Source organism: Mirounga angustirostris, unplaced genomic scaffold (assembly GCF_029215605.1).
Source record: "Mirounga angustirostris isolate CCGP_5_RB_7025 unplaced genomic scaffold, mMirAng1.0.hap1 SCAF_6, whole genome shotgun sequence".
In the NCBI taxonomy this organism is placed as follows: Eukaryota; Metazoa; Chordata; class Mammalia; order Carnivora; family Phocidae; genus Mirounga; species Mirounga angustirostris.
Genome location: NW_026991714.1, coordinates 59,182,937 through 59,191,920, shown reverse-complemented (window position 1 = coordinate 59,191,920; position 8,984 = coordinate 59,182,937). Strand labels below are relative to the sequence as shown.

The 8,984-nt window shown below is 41.9% G+C and overlaps 1 long non-coding RNA gene across 1 annotated transcript in view; it reads left to right on the top strand.

Annotated features, from left to right (window-relative positions):
• The first annotated feature begins 81 nt into the window (after positions 1 to 81).
• LOC123845418 (uncharacterized) overlaps positions 82 to 8,984 on the top strand; it is a 36,596-nt gene continuing 27,693 nt past the window's right edge. The window contains exons 1-2 of the long non-coding RNA XR_010412354.1: positions 82 to 288; positions 936 to 1,033. This is a non-coding gene — a long non-coding RNA (uncharacterized LOC123845418). The remainder of the gene's footprint in view (positions 289 to 935; positions 1,034 to 8,984) is intronic.

The following is an 8,984-nucleotide window of genomic DNA, read 5'->3' as shown; positions in this document are numbered from 1 at the left end:
TGATTCGTTTCGTAGGGCCCTCCCGCGCCCAACTTAAACCCGAGGCCAAACTGGCCTGCAGCGACGCCTGCAGGGCGGGTGCTTCCCAGCTCTTTCAGTCTGTTACCTGCTGGGCAAATTCCAAATCCGGCCTTTCACCCAGATGAGTATCTTCCCCCGCAGACCAAGAAGTAAATACTGTATCAGTTTGGTTCTCTTTCCTTGCCTTAATTTTCGCCAAGCACTAATCATGTACTATGCCACTTAATAGACTCGTCTCGTTAATTTTCTGCCTCCTCCAGCTAAAATGTAAGTTCTATGGAAACGGGTTGTGTGTTTTAGTCACTGTTTCTCCCCCAGTTCCTAGAGCAATGCTCGGCCCATACTGGGCTCTCAGTTAATATTTGCTGAGTGAATGAAGTAATTGTGAAAAATAAGGAAAATACACAGAAGGATTAAAAAAAGAAAGAAAGAAAGAAAAAGTGTTTTACCACCACCTCCGGACAAATTCTTAACTGAGATTTCTCCCCCGCCTGCCACACTCCCCATAATTTGTAATCATGCTCTATCTTCAGTTGTGCATCTTGGTGGGTTTTTTAAAGCTTGATATGATAATATAAATATTTTCCTCTGGTATTATAGTGTCTTTATAGTCATTTTAATGACAGCTTTTTAAATACCCCACAGATAAAATGTACACAATAACTTGTTTCCTAACTGTTAGCCTGATTGGTTCCATTTTTTTTTTTCTCTATTAAAAGCAATACTGTAATAAACTTTATGCATAAAGCTTTTCTTCATTTTGGATTACTACTTTAGGATGGAGTCCCACAAATAGAATTATTGGTTTAAATTATAAGAATATTTTTAAGAATCTTGGTGTATATTGTCAAATTGTTTCCCAAAGGTTGAAAATAATCCTAATTGCTCTGAAATCTTGTGTAATTTCTCTACAGAGGCCTCTTCAAGCTGCTTCCTTTGTTCAGCGAATAGACAGCTACTATTATGTGCAGGGAACTCTTGTGTGCTGGATTTACAAAGATGAACAAGGCAGGTAAAGTCTTCCTATCTGTGTCATAAAACTCCAGAGAAATCTTGACTTTTTAAAAAGTAGTTTTCCACTTCTGCTTTTTCATGGCTCCCCACTGTAGACAGAAAGAAAGAAAGAAAGTCAACCACCAAGTAGGCTAGTAAATGCTTTATTCATTGTCTTACTGAGGACTATAGCCCAGCAGCAGTCTTTCAAATTGCTCTAAAGAACTGCTCTGAAGCTTGTTATATATTATGTATACAAATTATGTATATAAAATTATTATATGTACATAAGGGGAAAGGGGTACATGTGCTTGCAAGCAGATCTCCAAATACTTGTGCGTCACAAGGTATAATTTTTTAGAGTTCTAAAAATGAAGGTTTACTGATTTCCACACAGATGTGAGAAAGACCCTTAAGTCATCTTAATACATTATGTTTCTATCATGTCTGATTGTTCAAAAATATTGTTTGAATACCTCTATTTAACTGGTTTTCCAGTTCTTCTTGTTCTTGATTTCTCCTTGAGGTCACTTGAGATGGTCACAGAAGGTTGACATCAGTCACCTACTGCAGTTTTAGTAAATGCCATTGAGTATTGAACAAATTTTAGACTCCTCAATCTGGCCTTCAAATTTTCTTATGACCTGGACTCTGCCTATCTGCCCAACTCACACACATCCTGGCCTGTCCCCATCACCCCTTAGAATGTACTTTGCATTCCAGTTATTTGACTTTCTATAACAAACCACATGATTTACACATACCTTTATGTGTACATACCCTTTACACATATCTCCCCCTCTGCTGGTTTTGAGACCTATGGGTGGCTACCTACATTTTTCACAGGCAGGTTCAAACAAGTATAAGAACCTGTTAAAGGGGCAATTCAACAGCACTAGGAAAGGGTACAAGGAAATGTTTAGGTATATCTTCCAGGAACAGTCCTTGTTTCTCATCTCTATCACTACTTCTCCACTAAGAAGAATATGACTCTTATCACTTCATATCTGTGCTTGATAACACCTGAAATGCTTTACATCTAGTTCAATTAAATATTTCTTTTTCTCTCATCACTTTGTACACCTATTAGCACCAATTTCAGTATAATTGTTCAATGTCCATTTAAACTGTAGCGTTAGACAATATAACATACACAGAAGTCTGACCAAACAATGTACTTAATAGAAATAAATATCAAAAACATTTGTAATTTCGCAGTTGTCCATTGACAGATGAATGGATAAAGAAGATATGGCATATTATATATATACATATATACATATATATATGGCATGTTATATATATACGTATATATGTATATATATAATATGACCCAAGCTGAAGGCAGATGCTTAATGACTGAGCCACCCAGTCGCCCCTGGTAATTTACTTTAAAGAAACTAATTCTAAATCTTCTTTTAGTGATAGCAATAGTTACACAATGCATAACACATACAGACAACTATTAAATGGTTTCAGAGGATGTAAGTTAAAGTAGTTCATAAAGTGTAAAGAATTCTACAAATAATACTTTAGTTTTTTAAAATCTAGTTTTTGGACTCTCCCATAGCAATTTTCTCTTCCCCAGTTGCAGGCTAGTTTTAGGGTAACTAGTAAAGTCAACTCAATAGGATATTGGGAACAAACAATATAAAATAACAGTTTCTATTAGTTACATTATCCATATCTTTTTTCCACTTAATTAAAATGAAGTTAAAGGTTGATAGTATTTATACATTGACTGTTTTTATGCAACTTCTTTCAATATGCAATGACATAATCATAAATATCTGATATAAATATAAATATAACTGTGTACAAATACAGTACAAAGGAAAGCCCCACAAAAAGCTTATTTTCATACCAATTTTCTTTAGGTATCTATGAAAGCTTGCCCTCTGCTTGCTTAATTCTTCCCCATTCTGTGTTTTATAAAGCATCAAATTTTTGGCAGTAGGATTTGATGTTGATGGAGTTGTGAGATGTCTCAGCTCTGGATATCATGGTATTGTTGCTATTATTGTTCACAGATACCATATTTAGGATTTTTAGATCTATTTATAAACCACTTTACAAATAGTTGTTGATTGGCTTTCTTACTCCAGTCATTAACATTGGCTCATTAACCTTCTTCCCCGAGCGCCGCCACCAAATGTGTGAGCTGTTGTTCCAATCCAGACATCAGCAGCTCTGCTTTACTGAAAGGACTCGTACGGTTCAGCCTTAAAATATTATTGATAATATTTTTAGTCACCCTGTTGAATTAGCCATTATAACATTCACTGTAATTTGCAATACTTATTATGTGGTACACTATGCTACATGTGGTATATAATATGTATATTATACACAATGATACCCAGTGGCGCACACTCACCATATATGTCTGTCAGAATAAAATATTCTAGAAAATTCTATATAATGGTCTTCCTAATCTATATCTATATTGAGGTACAGATTTTAATATATTAAAGGTTATAGACTAGAATATATTAGGTCCCAGTTAAATTTATGGCTGTAAACAATTAGACATGTCACCCTGACACCACATATATTTATTTTATGTCTGCCAGAAGGAGGTAAAGAGGCTCTTAATCTTTTTTTTTTTTTTTTTTTTTAATGCCATGGACTTCACTGGCAGTCTGGAAAAGGCTTTGCAGCCCTTCTCAGAATAATCTTTCTAAATGCATAAACTACATAGGGTTATATTTTAAACAGTTTTATTGAAACTGTTCTATCCTTGAGTCCCAGATTAAAACCCTCTGAAGCTTTACAGATACTTAATTTTGCTCAGGCTGCTATGACAAAATATCACAGACTAGGTGGTTTAAACAACAGAAATTTATTTTCTCACAGTTCTGGAAGCTAGAAGTCATGATTAAGGTGCCAGCAAATTTGGTTTCTTGTGAGGGCTCTGTTCCTGGTTTGTAGATGGCCATCCTCTTTCTGTATCATCATAAGGCCTTTCTTCAGTGTGTGTGTGTGTGTGTGTGTGTGTGTGTGTGTGTGTGTGTGTGTGTAGGGAGAGAGAGAGGGAGAGAGCACAAGCATGGGAGCTCTCTGGTGTCTCTGCTTGTAAGGACACTAATCCTATTGGGTCAGGGCCCCACCCTTATGACCGCCCTTCACCTTAATTACCTCCTTAGAGGCTCCATCTCCAAACACAGTCACCCTGGGAGTTAGGGCTTCAAAATACGAATCTGAGGGGGGATGCAAATATCCATGCCAAAACAGTACTACAGGAAGTGAACAATAGTTTTCCATTCTCTTTCTCAGAAGTTCTTGGAGATTAAAGTTCTGGGACTCTGAGAAACAGAAAACATCTAGGGATTCTAGTAAATGAAAGACACCTAAGCAACCCTAAGAATACCGAAAAGTAAACACTGTTTTTACATATATTTTGATACTATCATGGTTGACTTGATCAAAGCATTTTTGCTGGAGTTAGTCTCAGAATAGTCTCAGAAGTTAAGGGATAGAAGGAAGAAGCATGATCTGTGACACAGATGGACAATAATTAAGAGCCAGTCAACTAACTGTACAATACTTATACATTATAAAATGTAAATAACTCTACAAACATTACCTACTCTAGTTTTTAAAATCTGTTTTTAAAATTATCCTGTGACAATTTGCCTTCCCCCAGTTAGGGGAGTGTGAGTAAAAATGTAAGTATTGTAAAAGACTGAAAGAAGATTTAGAACTAGGACAATCAGAGAGCCGTTGTGTAGCTCAGTTGGTAGAGCAGAGGACTGTAGGTGGTGATGGCTCGAGGTAGGACAATCAACTGAGAAGAGAGGCCCAATAGAGTTTATTATTCAGCTAAAAGGGCAGAATAGGGGGCAGACCTGGACCACAGATTAGCTTCTGAGGACAGAGAGGCAGCCAACCTTGGGCATAGCCCCTTAGGTCTCCCCAGGACATTTCTGTGCCTTGAAGGGAATCTCAGAAGCAGCTCTTCATTCTTTTGCCCTTTCTCACTCTGACAGCCTGACAGCAAGACCCCCTTGGTTTTGTTTCTGTGATGATAGTAAGAACACTACAGACAGACTGTAATGAGACAGCAGATGGCTCAAAGAGCTCCCATTAGGGATGAAGTTAATTTGGGCATATCAGTGGTATTTGTGGGACCATCCTTTAAACTTTCTAAAACACAAATTATTAAACTGCATGTGTTGGAAAACCACCCCTTCAAACCTCTGTCAGCGGCTAGCCAAACTGAAATTTGGAAAACGTGGCTGAAGCCTTTGGCCAACCCCTCAGAATGTGGATAAGAGCTTCTCCGGGTGCTAAAAAATATTTTTGTGTAGTGATGGAGGTCAAACATTAGAGAGATCTTTGGCACTGGGACCACTTGGGGAGATTCCAAACTGACACATTGGCATGGATTTGCTCATGACATCCAGCCTATGCTGGACGGAGACCAGACTATACACCTCACCCTCTGGAAAGAAGAACAGCCTCAAGGGCTGACCCAGAAAGATGAATTGTCGTCTGCAGTTGCCCTGAAAAGCCTGACCCTAGGAAAGGAACTTGATAAGTAAATTTTTGGAAGATTTGGCCAGTGCTTATTGTTTGAAATCCAGGAGGTGATTTGCTGCTCTGAGTTCTAGCGGCAATCCCATCCACCTGCTGGAGTCCTGAGTCCACTCTCTTTGTGGGAAACCATAAGCCTGCTGGGAGTCAGTGCTTCCTCCAAAGTCAGGAGCTTAGGCTTGCATACCTTTTCTTAGCTTCATGCCTAATTTCTTTAAAGATTTTTGTTGCTTTTGTAGAGATATCTTTTTCATCTGTTACATTTAAATTTGAAAAACCACCTGTGGTTAGTGGTAGTCATTGAACAGCTCAAGGCCAGACCCTCCCTTACGGTGTGGAACCCGTGCTTTAATAGTGGGTGTCTTTGCTTTGCACCTGGCTTTCATGGCACTCTTCACATTTCACCCGTAGCTGTGATATTTGCTCTACACTTGGAAAAAAATGCCCTTTATTCCTAGTTTGCTGAAAGTTTTTACCATGCATTATCATTGAACACATAAGTGTGTCTCTGCATCTATTCAAAGGATTGTATTATTTTTCTCCTTTACTTTTTTGGTGTGGTGATTTAAACTGATTGATTTTTTTTCTGATGTAAAACCACTCTTGTATTTCTGAGATAAATCCTCCTTGACTGTGATACATTTTTAAAATACACTGTGGTATCTGACTTCATAATATTTTGTTTAGGATTTTTGCATCTATGGATAATACTTCTGAGTAATATTAATATCGACCTAAAGGTTTTGAATACTGTCTTTGGGTATAAACATTGCATCATTAAATGAGTTGTGGAGTTTTCCCACTTTTCTGTCTTCTGAAATATGTTTAAAAAGGGAGAGGGGCTTCTCTGTTCTTTGAAAGTTTGAGAAAATTTCCCTGTGAAATCATCAGAGGCTGCTTTGGTGGTGAGGAGGGCAGGTGTTTAAAAATGTCCAATGCCATTCCCTGATTTTTGGGGTTTCCCATTTTTTCTTGAGTTGCTTTTGTTAATTGATGTGGTTTTTTTCTGTATACTTTTCATTTCCTCTAAGTTTTTAAAGGAGCAGTGTGTCGAGAGTGATACTTTGCTGGAGTCAAGATGGGCTGGGGAAGGTGGATGGGTATCCCATTAACATATCACCCTTCTTTGCCTATCAGTGGATACAAGATAACACTGTTACTATTTTCCTGACGCCTCCAAGAATCGCCCCGCCTCCGGCCTCATTCACGGAAACTTTATTCCAAAGAAAACTCAGGAGGGTCACGTGATGAAGGAAAGCCCGGGCTGTGGGTTGTCTAATTTGGGATCCCAGTTTTTTCACCACATCTTTATAACGAGGTAGTTTAGGTTCTTGGATTTGCAAACCTAATTTGGATGCCCTGTCTCCTTCGGGCAATTGGAGCTGTTGCTGGCCTGGGAAGTCTTCGTTTAGCCCCACCCAAGGGTACCCCACCGAGGCCGCCCTAGAGCAGCCTCAAAGAATTTCTGCGCGGAGGGAACGGAAACCCCTCCCAGGTCCGGGCCGGTCCTGCCTCTCCCCGAGGAGGTGGGGGTCCAATGGTGACCAGACGGCGCGTGGACGCGAAGTGACATCGCGCAGGTTTGGGTAGCCTAGAGCAGTGAACAGCCTTCCGCCCGGGCCGGCCCGCCTGCTGGCCTCGGTCCCGGTCCCCTTGACCTAGGTTGAATGTCGCGGGCAGCCACGCAGGTGGGTGCTGGGCTCTGTCCAGTTCAAGAATCCACCTGCTGGGGCGGCGCGGGCGGCCCTAGTCCCGCGGGAACCCAACTGTGCAGTCGCCCAACTCCCGGGGGCGACCGTTGGCGAACTCAGGGTCCCTGCGCCGGGCACACGCCCCTCGGATTTCAAGTCCCGCCTCCGGCAGGTGTGGGTGGAACCTGTAGGTGGCTTTGGGCGGGGGACTCTTTCTGTCCGGGCGGGGCGGTGCTGGGCACAGCATCAGAGCACCTGGCTCCGAGAAGCAAAGCGAAGATTCAGAGCTGGTCCCCGCCGTGGCCGAGGGTCCCGCAGCCGCTCAGTCTGTCTTTCCCACCGGAGCCTCGCCCGGCTGGTGTCTGCTGGCCGGCCACGAGGGGGTGGTGTGCCCTAATCCTTCCTCCCCGATGCCGCGGCGGCCAGCGAGGACTTTGGGTCTTGGGGGATCCCAGCCCAGAGCGCCGCACCCCTCTCCCCGCCCCTCCGGAAGCTGCGATTGGCCACTAGCGGGGCTCAGGTGGCCACTTGAAAGGTGGCCGCTTTCCTTCTACGGCTTAGAAGCCTTTCGACTCACACATCTTGGCAGTGAATGTTGGAGGACACTGCCCGCTGGAGTGTTCAGGTTTAATGGTCGGCAGTGTGCAGCAGGCCACTAGGAAGCCCCTGCCAGCGATGGGCTCAAAATCATTGCCAAATTCCACACAAGGTGGCCACCTACAGGAAGAAATCGAATCGCCACATTTAAGAGCAATCTGGGAGCCGCAGACCAAAGGGGCCTTAGAGCAGTTGGGCTGGTGAAGGCCTGCAGAGCTTACCCAACCCTGAGAGCTTGGGCCCCGAAGGAGAGAGAGAGCAGAAAGTCCATTTGAGATGCCTTTCTCATCAGACCCTAATCAGTAATGATAGCTAGCTCCTACTAGGAGCCAGGCAAAGCTACTGACATTACCCCCTTTAGTCCGGACCATAACCCAGTGAGGTACAAACTGCTACTGTCTCTTCATGTCATAGGTGAGGAAACGGAGGGCCAGGAAAGTTAAGTTGCCCTAGGATATAAAATAAGCAGTAGAGTTAAGATTGGAACCAAAGTCTGACTGATACTAGTCCATGTGCTTATCCCCTTGCTGTGATAATCATAATAAAAGTTAATTCCACTGAGCATTTAAAGTCTGCCAAGCACTGAGTGGAATGTGTTTGTAATGCTTTTTTGTTTAAAGATTAATTTAGTGAGAGGGAGAGAGTTGGAGGGGCACAGAGGTAGAGGGAGAGAGAATCTCAAGCAGATTCCCCACTGAGCCCAGAGCCAGCATGAGCTCGATCTCTCCGCCCTCACATCATGACCAGAGCGGAAATCAAGAGTCAGACGCTTAATCCACTGAGCCACCCAGGCACCCCTTGTAATGCTTTATTTAATCCTCACAACAACCCTATAAGGTAGGTGCTATTATTTTTTTAATCTTTTATTTAAATTCAATTTAATTAACACACACTGTATTATTAGTTTCGGGGTAGAACTCAATGATTCATCAGTTGCATAGAACACCCAGTGCTCATTACGTCAAGTGTCCTCCTTACTGCCCATCACCCAGTTACCCCATGTTGTCCCACCGACCTCTCCTCGGTTTGTTTCCTAGAGTTCAGCATCTCTTATGGTTTGCCTTCATCTCTGTTTTTATCTTATTTTCCCTTCCCTTTCCCTATGTGCATCTGTTTTGTTTCTGAAATTCCACATATGAGTAAAAT